Source organism: Schistocerca piceifrons, chromosome 1, assembly GCF_021461385.2.
Source record: "Schistocerca piceifrons isolate TAMUIC-IGC-003096 chromosome 1, iqSchPice1.1, whole genome shotgun sequence".
NCBI classification, from domain to species: Eukaryota; Metazoa; Arthropoda; class Insecta; order Orthoptera; family Acrididae; genus Schistocerca; species Schistocerca piceifrons.
In genome coordinates this window covers 614613938-614632533 of record NC_060138.1, presented here as the reverse complement: position 1 = coordinate 614632533, position 18596 = coordinate 614613938, and positions in this window count along the sequence as shown.

The window sequence follows — 18596 nt, the reverse complement described above, 5'->3', positions numbered from 1 at the left end:
GCTCCGTCGCCAGTGTTTGATACCGGTTGGAGATTGGGAATATGGTGGCCGCTTCTGGGGCCAGAGTTTTTGGTAGAGTAGAAACGTATCTCAGGTCCAATGGAACTACTACCTCCCGAGTGAATGCAGAGAATTGTTCAAGGTTCACGAACAGTTTCGAAATTAGAAACAAATGTCGACCATCAGTGTTGGAAGGACGCACTTCCTGATTTTATTAATCCGACTAATAAGTGTCACTTCATATTGGCCCATGTAAAAGGAGTTTTGATTGCCTCAAGGAAATACTAAGACACACTAGTAAAAGGTGAAGTGGCCTAGCGAATAGACGCTGGTTCAAATGTGTGTGAAATCTTATGGGACTTAACTGCTAAGGTCATCAGTCCCTAATCTTACACACTGATTAACCTAAATTATCCTAAGGACAAACATACACACCCATGCCTGAGGGAGGTCTCGAACCTCCGCCGGGACCAGCCTCACAGCCTCACTGCAGCGCCTTAGACCGCTCGGCTAATCCCGCGCGGCATATATAGACGCTGGTAAAGGGAAAGGGATATGCAAAAGAGGCAAAGGAAATAAAAGTGAAGGACATTGATTTCCTGATGAAAGAGTATTTCGTGGAAACTTGGGAAGGAAACGAAAACTTGGCTTCCTATAAGAACATAATCGATTGCGGAACAACTATGAACAGTACCCAAGAGGACTCAGACTTTGAGACGCATCCGAAGAATAATGAGTTGCTAAAGTAATTTTTATGGGACGATAGATGACTTGAATGTGGGGTTTTATCTACTTTCAGCTCTTGTTTAATGTGACTTCGAGACAACTGTAGTCAATAGCTGCACGGAGTGGCCGCACGGTTTAAGGCGCTATGTCACGGATTGCGCAGCCCCTCCAACTGGATGTTCGAGTCCTCTCTCGGGTATGAGCGTGTGTGTGTTGTCCTTAGCATAAGTTAATTTAAGTTAGTTTAAGTAGTGTGTAAGTCTAGGGACCGATGAACTCAGCAGTTTGGTCCCTTAGGACTTCACACACACACAATTCGAGGGCTATCCACAAAGTACATTACGTTTTGGAATTAAAAATAAATGAAGTATTGGAAATTTTTTTATTATATACAGATCACAGCCACACTTAAATACTACTTTTCTACATAGTTGACATTTAAATTAAGGCACTTATCGTAGCGATGGACGAGCTTGGAAATTCCTTCGTCGTAAAATTCTGCCGCCTGCGCCTTCAACCACGTGGTTACCTCTTCTTGAAGCTGTGCGTCGTCATCAAAACGCTGCATAGCCAACCACTTCTTCAATGCTGGGAATAAGTGGAAGTCGCTCGGTGCCAGGTCGGGACTGTACGGCGGATGAGGAAACAACTCCCACTTAAAAATGGTTCAAATGGCTCTGAGCACTATGTGACTTAACTTCTGAGGTCATCAGTCGCCTAGAACTTAGAACTAATTAAACCTAACTAACCTAAGGACATCACACACATCCATGCCCGAGGAAATATTCGAACCTGCGACCGTTGCGGTCGCTCGGCTCCAGACTGTAGCGCCTAGAACCGCACTCCCACTTAAATGATTCGAGAACTTCACGAGTGGCATTTGCCGTGTGGGCCCGGGCGTTGTCGTGAATCAGCAAGATCTTTGAGCCCAACTTCCCCCTGCACTTGTTTTGTATTGCTCTTCTGAGGTTGTGCAGAGTTTGGCAATACCTTTTTCCGGGAAATCCACAAAAATCACACCTTTTCTGTCCCAAAAGAGGTAACCAAGTGGTTGAAGGCGCAGGCGGCCGAATTTTACGACGAAGGAATTTCCAAGCTCGTCCATCGCTACGATAAGTGCCTTAATTTAAATGGCAACTATGTATAAAAGTAGTATTTAAGTGTGGCTTTCATCTGTATATAATAAAAACAATTTCCAATACTTTATTTATTTTTATTTCCAAAACGTAATGTACTTTGTGGATAGCCCTCGTATGGTGTACTCGAATCCTGAATAACGTCAATCTGTGTTCAGAAAAAGTGCCACATTACTAATTGACCATCTCGCACACACGATAACGAGAGGTCTTCTAGTTGCAATGCGAGAAGGATTGGTTCAAATGGCTCTGAGCACTATGGGACTTAACATCTGAGGTTATCAGTCCCCTAGCACTTAGCACTACTTAAACATAACTAACCTAAGGACATCACACACATCCATGCCCGAGGCAGGACTCAAACCTGCAACCGTAGCGGTCGCGCGGTTCCAGACTGAAGCGCCTAGAACCGCTCGGTCACAGCGGCCGGCTGTGAAGAGGAGATTATGTCTTGAAGTAATGTTTTGATGTTAGTGGTTAAAGAAAGTACTGGCATAGGCTTCATTTCGAGAATAGTCTCAGCGAGTAGAGATGAGAGGGGATATCCTCTCTTGCACTGGAAGGGGGTATAAGGCAAATGCAAACAGACACCAGTTTTTGGGCAGTTTCTTGGTTAAAAATTACTTGTCGTTTGCTGTTTGAACAGTTAGCTATCCAGAATTCATTTCCGGTGGACTGCATTAAGTAAGCTCGTGCGCCTGTGAATACTCCAGTTAATGTTCGCGGTCTTGCGACTTTACCAGTTTGTTTTCTGGCGCATACACCGTCATATCCCACAGTTCTACTTAACGGCTTTACTTACATGCCGGTGGTGACAGTTTAGGTTTTACCAGATGCACAATTTTAACACGTGTCCAGCCGTCGATTGCAGACGCAGTAAAGTAAGAGCTCTATTGCGGTCCCGCGAGCCGGAGCTCAGACAGTATAGACGGGCTCAGGGCCCTCTCCGGAGAACGGGCCGGGCGCCGGCGAGGCGTGCCTGGCCGGCAGATTGGGCGGCGCTGGCACGGTTCCCAGCGGGCCGGTTGCGGCCGCACACTGCCGCCACCACAATCCCCGCGCCTCCCGGGGGGCTCTCACCGCAACCGCCGCCAACTTTTGTTCTGCACGATTGACCCCACTGCCGTCTGCGGTAAATCTATTTCATGTCTCCACCACTTCGCGCCGTTGCCGGCTAGAAGTGAACCCGGACTGCTGCTGCTCCCCAGTGGCAGCCAACACTGTCATAGAGTAGACCACATGTCTCCTGTAACCGAACGCGACTTCGCCGAGACTAGGTGAATGCCGTTCGAATCCGTACACTGTCTAGGTGTCTGGCATCTTGGGATCCCAAAATGTCTTACAAATTGTAAAGTATTGCACTACTACTTCAATTCGGCTGTTTACTTTTTGAGAACTTAAAACAAAAATGGTTCAAATGGCTCTGAGCACTATGGGACTTAACTTCTGAGGTCATCAGTCCCCTAGAACTTACAACTACTTAAACCTAACTAACCTAAGGACATCACACACATCCATGCCCGAGGCGGGATTCGAACCTGCGACCGTAGCAGTCGCACGGTTCCGGACTGCGCGCCTAGAACCGCGAGACCACCGCGGCCGGCGCCATTGGTTTAAAATTATCTGCAATTGAGAACATAAAATCCAAATAAAGGAAACACGGAATTTTAAAAATATATCCAAATAAACAAACACACACACATATGTTCAATGACCATAGATCAGCATTCGGTACATTCAATGTACACGGTAGTTATAATTGACCCTGAACTACTTGAGCCAGTCCAGACAGAAAACTGTTTACCATACGTGTACCAAACTTAAAACATAAGCAACAGTGCTGCAGCTTTCGCCATTATCGATGCACTGAAGGAATACGGAGAGGTCCTGTTCCTGTACTGGAGTGTAAGAGCAGCGATTTGGAAGCGTCTCCTGGAAAAGGTCGATCGTCAATTGTGCCGCAAATTACTTGAGGCGTTACTGTTACCCTGGCTGAGAATGCTGGACACAATGCGCGAATTTCAAGAAGTGCACCAGCTGTGTCATGGAAACTGAACGTTCTATCGTCCACTGTTCGAAAAGAGCTGCAAACTGTTGCTATTCTAGGCAGTCGTGGATGCACATAATCGTCACTCTGAGCAACATTTGACACCTGACATTTGACTTAACTGCTAAGGTCATCAGTCCCTAAGCTTACACACTATTTAACCTAAATTATCCTAAGAAAACACACACACCCATGCCCGAGGGAGGACTCGAATCTCCGCCGGGACCATCCGCACAGTCTATGACTGCAGCGCCTTAACCGCTCGGCTAATCCCGCGCGGCGTTTAGCTGTATCAAAATGGTTCAAATGACTCTGAGCACTATGGGACTTTACTTCTGAGGTCATCAGTCCCATAGAACTTAGAACTACTTAAACCTAAGGACAACACACACATCCATGCCCGAGGCGGGATTCGAACCTGCGACCGTAGCGGTCGCGCGGTTCCAGACTGAAGCGCCTAGTTAGGTTTAATTAGTTCTAAGTTCTAGGTGACTGATGACCTCAGAATTAAGTCGCATAGTGCTCAGAGCCATTTGAGCCTGTCGCCCTTATGATGTACATGGTGAGCCATTAGCAGCTAATATGTCTCCCAATTATGAAAAATCTTTGAAATGAGCCTTGGTAGAGACTGAACTTGCAACCCTGCACTCAAGGCGCTCCTTGTCAGAAATGCCCACAGCACTTCTACAAAGCCTATCGTCCAACTGGGCAAGTTATGTACTTCACCTTGTGGGTGTTTGTTACACCCAGCAAACAAACTGAGGGAAGAGTGGAAGGCCTGCGTATAGCACAGCAGCGGATTCTTGGACTATTGTCATGTAGCTCTGTAGGTCTCGTTGCCTAGTATCTTGCCAGCAGCATCAGCATCGCCGTGACAACGTGCAGAAAAGCCCCATCCTCACGCTCCCTACGTGGATGCAAGCACACTGATCTATCTAAAACGAAGCTTCCTCCCTCCCCCCCCCCACCACCCACCTTCTGCGAGTCTTCAAGATCATCTTGTAGTCGGTGTTCTTCCTCAAGCACAGGCTCACCATCAAACAGCATCTTGTTCTTCTCACCACACCATTATTACAGCGTGCAGGAAATCAAATAGAATGTAAAAGGCCCAGAATGATGCTAGTGCCATTGCAATTACTGTCGCATCCTTCATTTAAATACAATGGCCCGATAGCCTTAACTATATGAAGATGGTATCTGTTCTTCCGCACATGTCCAAAAGAACAGATAACATCTTCATATAGTTAATGCTAACCGGCCATTCACCTACTTCATCTGTGCTGGATGCACACCCATTGCGCGAACTCTTATGGGACTCGGTAATGAGTGTACTGGGCAGGGGTACTACGAATGTAGTATGTGGAAATTAAATTGGGAATGTGGGTATCACGGGATGCGTGAAGGATAAATCCCTGCAGTCGCACTATCCTCCCTACCCTCGGTGGCTCAGATGGGTAGGACAAATTCCATGTAAGCAGGAGCGCCCCGGTTCGAGTTCCGGTCGGGGCACACATTTTGAGCTGTCCCCGTAGATGTATATCAACGCCTGTCGACAGCTTAGGGTCTTGATTTAATTATCATTTCATTATAAGAGAGCCGCATGGTCACCGATGATATCTGATCTTTCTGACATGTCCGAGAGAACAGATATCGTCTTCATAAAGTGCTTCCCACGTCACATATTGACTTTTCAGTACTGTTAACAGATCTTCTCTTATGGTACCTTATATTAACAACTTCCTTGCGATATCTGGATATCTTTGGTGATATCTGTGTTTTACATTGTGTGTGTGTGTGTGTGTGTGTGTGTGTGTGTGTCTTGAATTAGATCACGTGCGTTCACGCCTTGTGTTGAGGCCTCAAATCAAAGTAATCGTTTATACAGATTCGTTGCACAAATTGGATCTCAAACTGGATCAGTTTATATGTACGAAGGGAAGAATTTCTATGCGAGTTACTGGCCATGCAGATAACCGGGAAAGCTACACTACTGGGCATTAAAATTGCTACACCAAGAGAAAATGTAGATGATAAACGGTTATTCATTGGTCAGATATATCATACGAGAACTGACATCTGATTACACTTTCACGCAATTTGGGTGCATAGACCCTGAGAAATCAGTTCCCAGAACAACCAGCTCTGGTCGTAATAACGGCCTTGATACGCCTGGGCATTCAGTCGAACAGAGCTTAGATGGTGTGTACAGGTACATCTGCCGATGCAGCTTCAAGACGATACCACAGTTCCTCAAGAGTAGTGACTGGCGTATTGTGACGAGCCAGTTGCTCGGCCACCACTGATCAGACGTTTCCAATTGGTGAGAGATCTGGAGAATGTGCTTGCCAGGGCAGCAGTCGAACATTTTCTCTGTTCAGAAAGGCCCGTATAGGACCTGCAACATGCGGTCGTGCATTATTCTGCTGAAATGTACGGTTTCGCAAGGATAGAATGAAGGGTAGAGCCACGGTTCGAAACTCATCTGAAATGTAACGTCCACTGTTCAAAGTGCCGTCAATGGGAACAAGAGGTGACCGAGACGTGTAACCAATGGCACTCCATACCATCGCATACGGTGATACGCCAGTATCTTGATGACGAATACATGCTTCTAATGTGCGTTCACCGCGATGTCGTCAAACACGGATGCGACCATCATGATGCTGTAAACAGAACCTGGATTCGTCCGAAAAAAACGACGTTTTGCCATTCTTGCACCCAGGTTCGTCGTTGAGTAGACCATCGCAGGCGCTCCTGTCTGTGATGCAGCCTCAAGCATAACCGTATCCATGGTCTCCGAACCGATAGTCCATGCTGCTGCAAACGTCGTCGGACTGTTCGTGCAGATGGTTTTTGTCTTGGAAACGTCCCCATCTGTTGACTACTTGATCGAGACGTGGCTGCACGATCCGGTACAGCCATGCGGATAAGATGCCTGTCATCTCGACTGCTAGTGATACGAGGCCGTTGGGATCCAGCACGGCGTTTCGTATTACTCTCCTGAACTCACCGATTCCATATTCTGCTAACAGTCATTGGATCTCGACCAACGCGAGCAGCAATGTCGCGATACGATAAACCGCAATGGTGATAGGCTACAATCCAACCTTTATCAAAGTCGGAAACGTGATGGTACGCATTTCTCCTCCTTACATGAGGCATCACAACAACATTTCACCAGGCAACGCCGGTCAACTGCTGTTTGTGTTTGAGAAATCGGTTGAAAACTATCCTGATGTCAGCACGTTGTAGGTGTCGCCACCGGCGCCAACCTTGTGTGAATGCTCTGAAAAGCTAATCATTTGCATATCACAGCATCTTCTTCCTGTCGGTTAAATTTCGAGACTGTAGCACGTCATCTTCGTGGGGTAGCAATTTTAATGGCAAGTAGTGTATTTGCTCTCTGGCCCATAGCATACAGTCAGTTCCAGAAGAATGTGTACGCAATTGTTTTAAATGTTACGTCTGCAGTGAGATCTATGGTAATGGTCTCGAATCTGTAATCAATGCGAGGAATGCGCTTTTGTACAGTGTGTAGATATACAGCACGAGAGTTGAATGTCTTCTTATGTAGGTTGCAGTTAAAAATGAGTGCAAAACATCTGAAGCATGACGAGGCAGTGTACCTTATAAATCATCCAAAGGAACCAAAGCCTTTATATGGAGCTGCTGCTGAAATTCTTAGGAAGTCAAAGACATTGTTTGCGAAGTGGGTCAAACGATATTTCGAGTTTGAAAACGTGTATAATTTACCGGAGGGAGGGCTAGGGTACCAAGCTATAATCGATAATGGTGGTCATTGGATTAACTATTGGAATTAGTCCCAACAAGTATTTTCATGGAAATATATATTTATAATAGTGTCTTTTATGACATGCAGATAACTACGTACATTTTCTTGTAGAACTGACTGTGTATGTTTGGTGTATGGATATTATCCTGATCATTTATTCTTTCTGTGTCTGTGTTATTGGTACGAATCCTTCCATCTGAAGTATTCATTCATCCCACGTATTAAGATACGGGAATGAACTGGGTACTGTATTATAATATGTACCACGCATTCTGTTTCTTGACAGCTATATATTTCATTTTCATGTTTAACACACGTACGTACAATCGAGTTCAAGATATCTCATCTTTAGATACTTCAGGTATCTGTCAGTCGTGCTTTATGAATCGAATGTAGTAAGTATTGTAACTATTGTTTCATCAAGGGGGAGCCTATAATGCGTCTGCCAAACAGTTCATTAATTAATGACATGCACACTCCACTCTCTGCGTCTAAACGAAAATTTTTTGTCATTATTAAAGCACTGTCGGCTACTGAGTTGTTTGATGCGTCTTAATGTGGACAACTACTCTTTCATCTCACACTCTCCAGAATATTCTTTTTTAATGTGTTCATTGCTGGCTAAAAAATTCCTTATCAACTTACTGCCAATTAATGTGTTGTCTGATGGTCCTTGAAGTGGTTAGCTGCTCTTAAATCATGCTCTCTATATTTTTCTTTTCTTTTTCGTACATTTTGTTCGCTACTGTAAGGACCAGACAGTGCCATTTGGGCTCCGGCCCGTTAAAAGGTCACAGCAGCCTAGCAGTGGGGTAGAAGGAATCGTAATTGGTAGTATTTAGAATGGGACTTCTTCTTACGGCACTCGCCAACGGAAACCTCCGGAAAGCCCTGGTTGAAAGTGGCGAATTGGTATTAGTCCCACACAAAGATTAACATTTATTTCTGTGTGTATGTGTGTGTCTAGATGAGAGAGACAGAGAGAGAGAGAGAGAGAGAGAGAGAGAGAGAGAAAGAGAGAGAGATAGAGAGAGAGAGACAGAAGAGAATATCTCCTGTCCGTTAATGTGAATGTGTGACACTTCGGAATGACCAAGTATAGAGGGTGGAGCCCGCCCGACCTGCCGCGCGGTCTAACGCGCTGCTTCCCGAGCGGGAAGGCGTACCGGTTATAACACTCCTGTCTGTTACTACTGTACCATAACCTTAAAGCTGGAGGCAGTTTGAAAACAGAATTATTTTGATATAGTAGTTATGGTATAAAGCAACAGAGCAGTGTTACCCTCTGAGAGGAATTTTGTTATGTTGACGGTGTCGTTCCTAACGGAGGTGGCTTATCGGAAATGAAAGTCAAAATTACGTAAAAATTGGAATAGTAACAAACAAAATTTTGCCTAGCTATATTGTTTACAGAATAAGGGAAACGGTCGCCAGCCTAATTAGGCAAGAGAAAGAATAACGTTCTCGTTTATGAAAGTAGGTAAAGTAACTATAACGGACAAACACAACCTAGACTAGGTCACACGCGAGTGCAATGAACTCTGACACACAATTGCTTTAAGATTGAAGCTAACAACTGGGACAGCACAAAAACTATTTGCAAAATTATAACACGTACAGAAAAACACTATCACTTTCAAGGCTTACACAAACTGAGTGGTCTTTACACTGTTAATATGCACACAAAAGAGACAAACACTTAGTAATCATGAACATATAATTTCCTACTATGCAGTTTTCCACTTTTACTACCATGAGACACAATGTTAACAAAATTGCAAGAAACTGACTCACCTTTTAGAATTTACTACAGATATCAAGGTGATCATAGCTAAGCAAACTTTAGAAACCTCAGTCTTAAGAACTTTTAATTTTGCAGTTGGCGACAGCACTTTAATAAGCAGTTTTAATAAGAAAATTATTTTCGGCAAACAACATTTACTTTAACTCATTCTATTGCCACATTAACTTTAAATTTCCTTTTACTAAGTTCAAGAGGTTTCAATTAGCATAACATTGGTCATAAAAGTTCTTTCAGTAGGGACACTCGGTGATTACTTTAGTTCAAACGGAAAGGAACCTGAGAGGTGTTATGATGAGGAGAAAAATCAAGGTTGGTACATAAATTCAGATATAAATTACCTTATATTTGCGCATAATAACACCTCCATTAAGCTGATCCATCACTGTACATCATTATAGTATTACGTTACAGTGATTGCGCAATGTGGTGGCAACTGCATGTTGGTAGGTGGAACCGCAGACTGAATTGCTGGACTCTGTCATTTCTTGGTGGCGATGATAGATACAAACTCCAGAATAGTTCCAGCTATTTATCCATCCACCCGAGGCCTTGGAAAGAAGCAGGAAAAGCCTCTCTCGGAATCAGCACAATATGCACACTTTGCATGGCAGTGTACAGTTTGGTAGCTCATCCCCAACCGGTGGCTCGTCCCTGACTGGTAGTTCGCCTCCGACTGACTATCAGTTCCACCTTTTCCACCTAGTCCAACCACAATTTGCCCGCGCTACACAGTTCCGTTCCCGAGGGGAACCACTACATCGTTTTACATACAGAATAACTAAGAGCCCTAAGTGAGGATCAGCAATTTACATAACAGCAACCAAATACATTAAATAAAACAAAACATTTACACATATTAACATATCTACAAAAAATTATTCACACAAAATTACAATCATATACAGTAAGTATTGTTCCCTCCAAATGGGTCAAAGCATTTAAACGAGAGATATGTTACACAGCATACAATCAAATCATGACATCAAAGTTTGACAAAGAAAAGAGTACACAATTTTATGTTATCGATTCAAACACATTTACAAAAGATCAACAATGTGACATTAAATAAAGCAAAAGCAAAAAAATAAATAAATCCATACAGCATAAGAGCTGTGGTGTTACACATGCCCCATGTTTCGTTGAAGTTTCCTGTAAGGGATACTTCAAGGAAACATCTATAACACCTAAGCGGTGCTAGCTGCAAAAAATTATACCATCCAGCATCAGTTGGGACAAAAAAAAATACACATGTTACAGACATACAGTATAAACACTAAGAAATTTCATACTTTTCTTCCAAAACATCCTCAAAGTGAAGCATTTACAGTAATTTTCATTTTCAGACTGCTTCAAGGATACTTATTTTGCATCGTTACACAGGATACTTTCAAGCATATTCATTTCATACACACACAGTTCAAATGAAAGACAAAGCAGCACACAAAATAAGCTTCATATTAGTAGAATAGGTATGGCCTTTAAACAAAAAAATTAATACACATATACAACAGCACAGAACATTCTAACTCGACAAAACACAAATTTGTCTTTCAATATTTGTTAAAGAATGAAACTTTCAGAGACACAAGCATGTTAATGATCATAGTACTTTTCACAGGGTTCAATAGTTAATGTAGTGTTCAAAATTTCGGTTTGCATCCACAAATGCACAAATATTTACACAAACAGCTAAGAATACTTTTTCAAACTGACTCCTTAAATACAAAAGTTACTTTTCAAGGTTATTGTTTCAAAATTTTTAAATTTAAGGCTGCTCTTCATTAATAGCAGTCCAAAATGTTTGTTGCACATAAACATATTAACCTATTCAGACCCTATCTTTAATCATTACTGCTGTGTTTTAAAACACAGTCCAAAACTTTAAGTTATTCCAAAAAACCTAGCATCAAAACATCTACATCCAATTGAATGAGAATGCATATATATTTTTTAATAAATTTTCACTGACTTCAGAAAGAATAGTCAGTTCATAACACACGGATCAAAAAAAAAAAACCTAACTTACTTCACTGCTTGCCTCAGTGCTAGCAGTCCATGTTACACATTCTGCCCACTATTGGTTTGGCAGTCTTTATAAACATTTAGGCACAAAAACACAATTTAGATTAAAAACACTAAAGAAAACACATTTTTAAATTGACACACTGCCCCATCCTCTAGGTTTGGCAGTTCATGACCACTTATCAACTTCTTGCCCCACAATGGCAAATCCTTTGGCTACTGCTCACACGGCATATTTGGGAAGCCCTCAACTTCAGGGCCACAGCAGTTTTGGTTGTTTTGTCTTGTTTTTCTGACCAACAGCATAATTTTGAGCAGTTTATTGTCATCATCTCCAAGTTTTCCACCATTGTGTCACATCTTTGTTACCAATTGCATTAATGGTATAAAACATAAAATCTGCAACTTTGAAACAGTAATTAGACACCGGCAACAAAACCATTTCTTTTCAAATGACAACATCAGGAAACATATACATTAATCAAGAAAATTTTAAATGACATTATTGGTAAAATGACAACGTTCAGAAGTTAATTGAGAGTCCCAGATTTGTGGTTTCTGTCCCCTCTTTCTTACTCAGTAAGATTTCTTTCATAGTCAATATTCAGTTTAATTATTTTTCCACACATTTAGGTCATCAGATATGTCAAGATCAGAACAACAACTTTAAATCCTATTGCAAGTGATTTCTGCCTACTCTTTGTGGCACTGGACACATATATCTCATATCTACTTTACACATATTAATCAAGTTTTTCTCCTCAGTTTTGACACAGAACATTTTTCATCACCGTTCTTACCCATTTCCATACAACCATTTTTAGACATTTATCATTGGTTCCTGTGGACATACAACTTCAGGTCAACTATATTTCTAACTCCTAAAGGTTTCCTTGACCTAGGGTACACAAGAAAGTAAGCATTTGCATGTGGAGTTCCTTGCACTTCAAAAGGCCCATTGTAAATGTACTTGAATTTAGAAATTTCATTATTAATTTCGCTAGATTTTTCATGGGTTTTCACTAAAACATAATCTCCAAGCTTAAATTTAGTTGTTTTTAGGTTATTATCATGCCTTTTAGATCTAGCGGCCGCTTTCTCTTTCATTCTTTTCTTAACTAACTCTTTTTTCTCATGCAGATTAATTCATACAATAGGTGGAAATTGCAATATTTCTTCAATAATACTTTTACTTTTACGGTCCAACAGAATTTCTTCAGGGGTAAAACCGGTGGTTTCATGGTATAAGGTGTTCATGGTTTTTTCAAAGTCATTTACAAATCTGCCCCAAGCCTTATGGTTATGGTGACAGTAGATTCTACCTAACCTTCCTAATTCACGCATATATCTATCGACAGGGTTACTAGCTGGGTGGTAAGCTGAAATATATTTAACTTGAACAACATGTTGCTTCATGCCTTCCTTCCAAATTTTTGAGATAAACTGTGGCCCATTATCAGACAAAACTGCTTTAGGTTTACCAATGGTGTTAAAATACTCAGTCATCTTGCTAAAGACTGCTTTAGCAGTGGCTTTCCTAATTGGATATAATTTAATAAGTTTGGAGAATACTTCCAACACTACATCAATGTAAGACCAATTACCTGTGGTTTTTGGTAAAGGACCATACAAATCCACTGACAGTAATTCTAATGTGTCCTCTGGTATTGTATTCTGCATGAAACCTTGATTTATTCTATTTGTTACTTTTGCCCTCTGACATACATCACAAGATCTTATTCTCTCAGTAATTTTCTTAGTATCACCTACATTAATCGCAACCACATCAGTTAACTTTTCAATACACTTCTTGGGACCACAATGCCCTAAGGCAAGATGAAAATAATCAATCACTTCAGTCTCGAATTGTCTAGGCCAACACACCTTCCATTCTTCAGTGCTGGTATTCTTTCTCCTGTACAAAACTCCATTAAATATCTTGTAAAATCTACTGATTTGTGGGTAATTTGGGTTACTAAAATTAACTTTCACTGACTTCCATATTTCATCCTCATTCTGATGGAACCTCATACTTTTACAAATTTGCTCTATTCTTTTCCTACCTGGCACCTCCTTAATATATCTTATATGAAATTTGCCTTCTTCATTACATTCCCTTGGTAAGCTGTTCATACCCTCAGGCAATCGTGATAAAGCGTCAGCTACATAATTGTCACTACCTTTAATATATAATATCTCATAATCAAACTGTTGTAAGTACAGGGCCCATCGACTCAATCTGCCAGTAAACAGTCGACAGTTTTTTAAAAAGGTTAATGCCTTGTGGTCTGTATGAAATATAGTTTTATGTCCCCATAAATAATTCCTAAATTTCTTTAATCCCCAAATGATTGCTAAGGCCTCTTTCTCTGAAATAGTATAGTTTTTCTCATATTTAGTTAAAGTCCTACTAGCAAAAGCAATGGTATTATGTTCTGTTTCCCCAAATTCTGTGTTTTCCTGAAATATTTCAACACCAATACCATAAGCACTACTGTCTGTAATCATGTGGAATGGCTTACTTAAAACTGGGTGATGTAAAATGTTTTCCCTTACTAACTCAGTTTTCAAATTTTCAAAATCTTTCTGACATTCAGATGTCCAAATATATACACTATTTTTCTTTAACAAGCTATTCAAATGTGGGCTGTTGAAAGCTTGCCCCTTCAAAAATTTGCAGTAAAATCCACAAAGACCTAAAAACGCTTTCAACTGTTTCCTGTTCTTTGGAGTAGGGACTTTTCAATAGCATTAAGCTTTTCTTGGTCCTTGCCAATCCCAGATGTGGTTATTATGTGTCCTAAAAACTTAATTTCTTGTCTCACAAATTCACACTTTTTTAACTTTAAAGTCATGCCCCCTGCTTGAAGAGCAATAAGGGTTTTGTTTAATAGGTCACAATGCTCCTCCCAGTTATCAGTAGCAATCAATAGGTAATCTACATATACAGTCAATCTGGCACAAAGTTCTTTTCCTAATACAGAATCCAAAGCCCTAATGAAAACAGAAACAGAAGTATTCAAACCAAACGGTACAACTTTGTATTGGTAACATTTTCCTGCAAACAAGAAAGCTGTATATTTTCTAGAATCTTTGTGTAATGGGATCTGCCAATATCCAGCAGTAAGGTCTAAACTGGTTAGATATTTTACATTATGGAACTTTTGTAATAAATCATCTAAATTTTCTGGCCTGTCTACTTCTCTCCTGACAATTTTATTTAATGTCCGTGCATCAATGACTACTCTTACACCTCCATCCTTTTTATTGACTATAATAAGTGGACTATTGTATTCACTATTGCTTCTTTCTATTACCCCCCATTCCAACATTTTATCAATCTCAGCTTGTACTGCTTCTTTCTTAGCTATAGGTATTGGATATGGTCTGACAAAGAATGGTTCATGTTCCAGGATATCCATACGGTATTCAAAGTTATCTACGACACCTGGTTTATCAGAGAACACTTTCTTATTATTATTCAAGATATTAAATAAATCATCTTTCTGTTCACATGATATTTTTTGGATAACATCAACAATTTCCCTAAAACTGTCAGTTTTTTGATCATCCTGCAATAAACCTCTCACATGGTATATTTCATATAGTTGGGACAAACCATCATTTTCAGATTCTATTTTTAGCAAAATGGGTTCTACATTCACAGCTTGTACCTGGTGGTCACCTTCAAATTTAATTTCTATTCTTTCGGTTTCCCTATTAATCTTAACAGTTCCACTACCACAATCTGAAATTACTTTTTCCTTGTCTAGCCAATCAATACCTAGAATCATTTCAGCACTTAGTTCAGGGACCACTAAAAAATCATGTTCAAATTTTTGGCTTCCTATTTCAAAGTCCATCAATACTTGTTTTTGAATGGGCTTGCTGGACCTGCCAGTAGCTCCTATAATTTTCACTCCACTAACAGACATTATTACTAACCCTGGCTTACATGAAATATGATCAAAGAATGATTCTGATATGGCACTGAATTGGGATCCTGTGTCTAAAAGTACTTGCAGCTCAGTGTTACAAACATTTACAGGTATTATAGTTTGTTTAATAATTCTCTGTTCCGTTTTCTCCTGTTCTTCCCATAACAGATCCTGCTCAACCGTAATGTCTTTCCAGGAAATATTACCTACTGATTTCAGCTGTGTATCAGGTGGCTTTTTGGGTTTGTGGACCTCTACATCTTTACAGATCTTTAACAGTTCACGTTCTACTATATTTATCTTTGAATATTCTTTAGGTTTCTGTAAATCTATTTCTGTCATTACATTAAGTAAAGCCTGCCCTAATATAGTGTCATCCGGCGGCTCTTTCGGTTTTGTTTCAGTTACGCATTCCGGATTTTGTTTCGAAAAGATGTCGTTAATTTTTTCGTAACCTCTTTCTGTAAAGGTATAAGTATGTTTGTCTACCTCCGAAAACTCATCTGTATCTGAATCTGTCGTCTCTCCTTCGTCTGAGCTATCACTAGGTTCTGTTTCGTTATCAGATTCGAGCAGTAAGGCAACTTTTAAACAGTGAGGCAGATTATCACTAGATGTTTCAGCCACTCATTTTCTACACAATGCACAGCGTTTGGACAGTCAGACACTTCTGTTATATCACTTTGAACGATTTCAGCCTTAACTTCATACTTAGTATAATCGTCATGTACTTCGATAACTTTCATTTCATTTTCTTCCATGCTGTCATTTTCAGGTAATCGTGCGAAATCCCTATCAGATCCTTCTGCATTAAAATCAATAAGCACCTTTCCATCAACAATAACTTCACCTGCACTGCTTATAATGTCATGTTTACTAACGTCCTCCTCTATATCACTTTCACCTATCATTAATTGTGCACACGTCTTTTGCGTGGCATATTCTACCTCCCTTTCCTCTTTATTCATCATAACCCCCCCCCCCTACATCTACGTCTTTTACCTCATACACATCATCAACAGTGCCAATATTTCCCTTTTCACTCGCCTTTTCTGTCTCCCTTTCATTCTTTAATAAAGTCTTTTCGCACGATTCCGAAACTGAGTTATCTTTATCATATGACATATTAACTTTATTTTCATTTCTACATTCATCTACTACTGAAACCGGCCATCGGAAGTGTCCGATCCCGCCTCTCCTGTTTCTCTCTACGGCAGCCATCTGGTTCTGACGTCTACCATTTGTGTCTGCTGCCAAGTGCAATGTACGCTGCTCCGGCAACCGCTGGCCCGCGCACGAACGGTCACGTGACTTCGCACTGGGAATACCACTATGTATCACTCCGCGCCCGTCTGCTATAGGCGGGCCCTTAACCTTCCTGCCCCGTAGTTTACATTTTTCCTTCTCCAATCTAATATTTGACATCTTTTCTTTGGGCCCAAAAACAGTTTCCGCGTGAATCCGGCCCGTAACACACGCGGTTTTCAGTTTTCCATTTCTTCTCTATTTTGGAAATTCCGCGTCATGTATCCTCTACCGCGCGTAGTGTAATTTCCCCTGCCTCTCGCCCGACCTCTTTGAATCGTGTTTACACGAAATCTATCGTTTTCAGATTGTTCATTTTGGTCATTACTTTCTCGCGAATTATTGTTGTTATGATGGGGACGGGACTCGCGATTTCTTCGCCAGTGATCTTCATCCTCTACCCTTTCCAAGAACACAGAAAAACTTCTGTGGTTACTCCCAACATATCGTTTAGAATCCTCAGGCAGTTTCTGCCAAAGAACCCAAACGATCTCAGCTTCAGTCCTTCTAGCCTTCAAATGTATCAGTTTTCTGTACCATGATTCGCAAAATTCTTTCATGGTTTGCCTACCTCTGACATCATACAGTCTGGCCATTAGAAATTCGCGCCACAACTGGTCTTGTTTTTGATCCGACCAGTACTCGTCAATAAATTTTTGTTTAAAGGTTTCAAAAGACATCTGGTTAGTATCAAGATTCAACCCCCCACCTTTTTGCTTCTCCCGTTAGTGCACTAATTACAACATTAATTTTTTCCTGGTCAGACAAATATTCAGGAAAATTTCTTTCGCAATTCTTTACAAAATCAAGGGGGTGCCAACCGTTATGTCTCTTTGCAGGGTCGAATTTTTCCTCGCCCTCTAATATTTTACTGAAAGGAATTTTTTCAGTAAAATGTGTAGGTACTGATTGTATTTTTCTTTCCAAGTCATACACTTTGCCTTGGATTTGTGAAGTGTTATGTTCACACTTCTTTTCGCAACTAACAATCTGTTTGGTTAATTCTCTACTTGTTTCTGTTACAGATTGTTTGACCTGTGCAAATTCCACGTTACATTCTGTTTGTATTTCGGATTTAATACCGAATACCTTTTCGTCTACTTTAGTGATGACTAAGGGTTCTAGTTGATCTTGAATTTTAATTACTTCAGTATCAAATCTTTCGTTAATGTCATCAATTTGTCCCTGTATGTTGGCAATATTGCCATTGACGACAGCAATTTCGCTTTTGAGGTTTTTAATTTCATTACTCACAATGTCTACTTTCACATCAACCTTCTCAATCTGTTTACTAAGATTCTTGACCTGCTCTTGCATTTGTTTACTAATAACACTACCTAGTGCTGCGTTTTGCGCTGCAATTTGTGCCTTAATATTGTCATTTTCTGCTGCATTTTGCTGTCCCTGTGCTGCAATTTGTGCAGACAATATTTTTAACAATTCTATCATATCTGAATTCTTTTCACTTTTAGGTTCTGCTACATTTTCGTGTTCAAGTTCTACTTTCCTTTCAGTTTTTGGTGATTCAAACATATCCCGCGATTCATTAACATAACCACTGTCTTCGACAACATCGCCCATATTGTCTTGCTTAGTACGCGCGACACACATAGCTTCAATTTGTTTATTGACGTCTGCGTGATAACGTACGTAATTTAACTCGCGCGTCATGCCATCTGTTGGTGTGCTGCTTGAACTGCTCTCGGTTGCATTCTGCTCTCGCGTGTCTAGATTTATTTCTAGTTTCCTGTCCATTTTAGCTATTATTAAGTTCTGACACCTTTTATTTTTAATTTAAACTGAACTTTCACTACCAGTTCTGTCA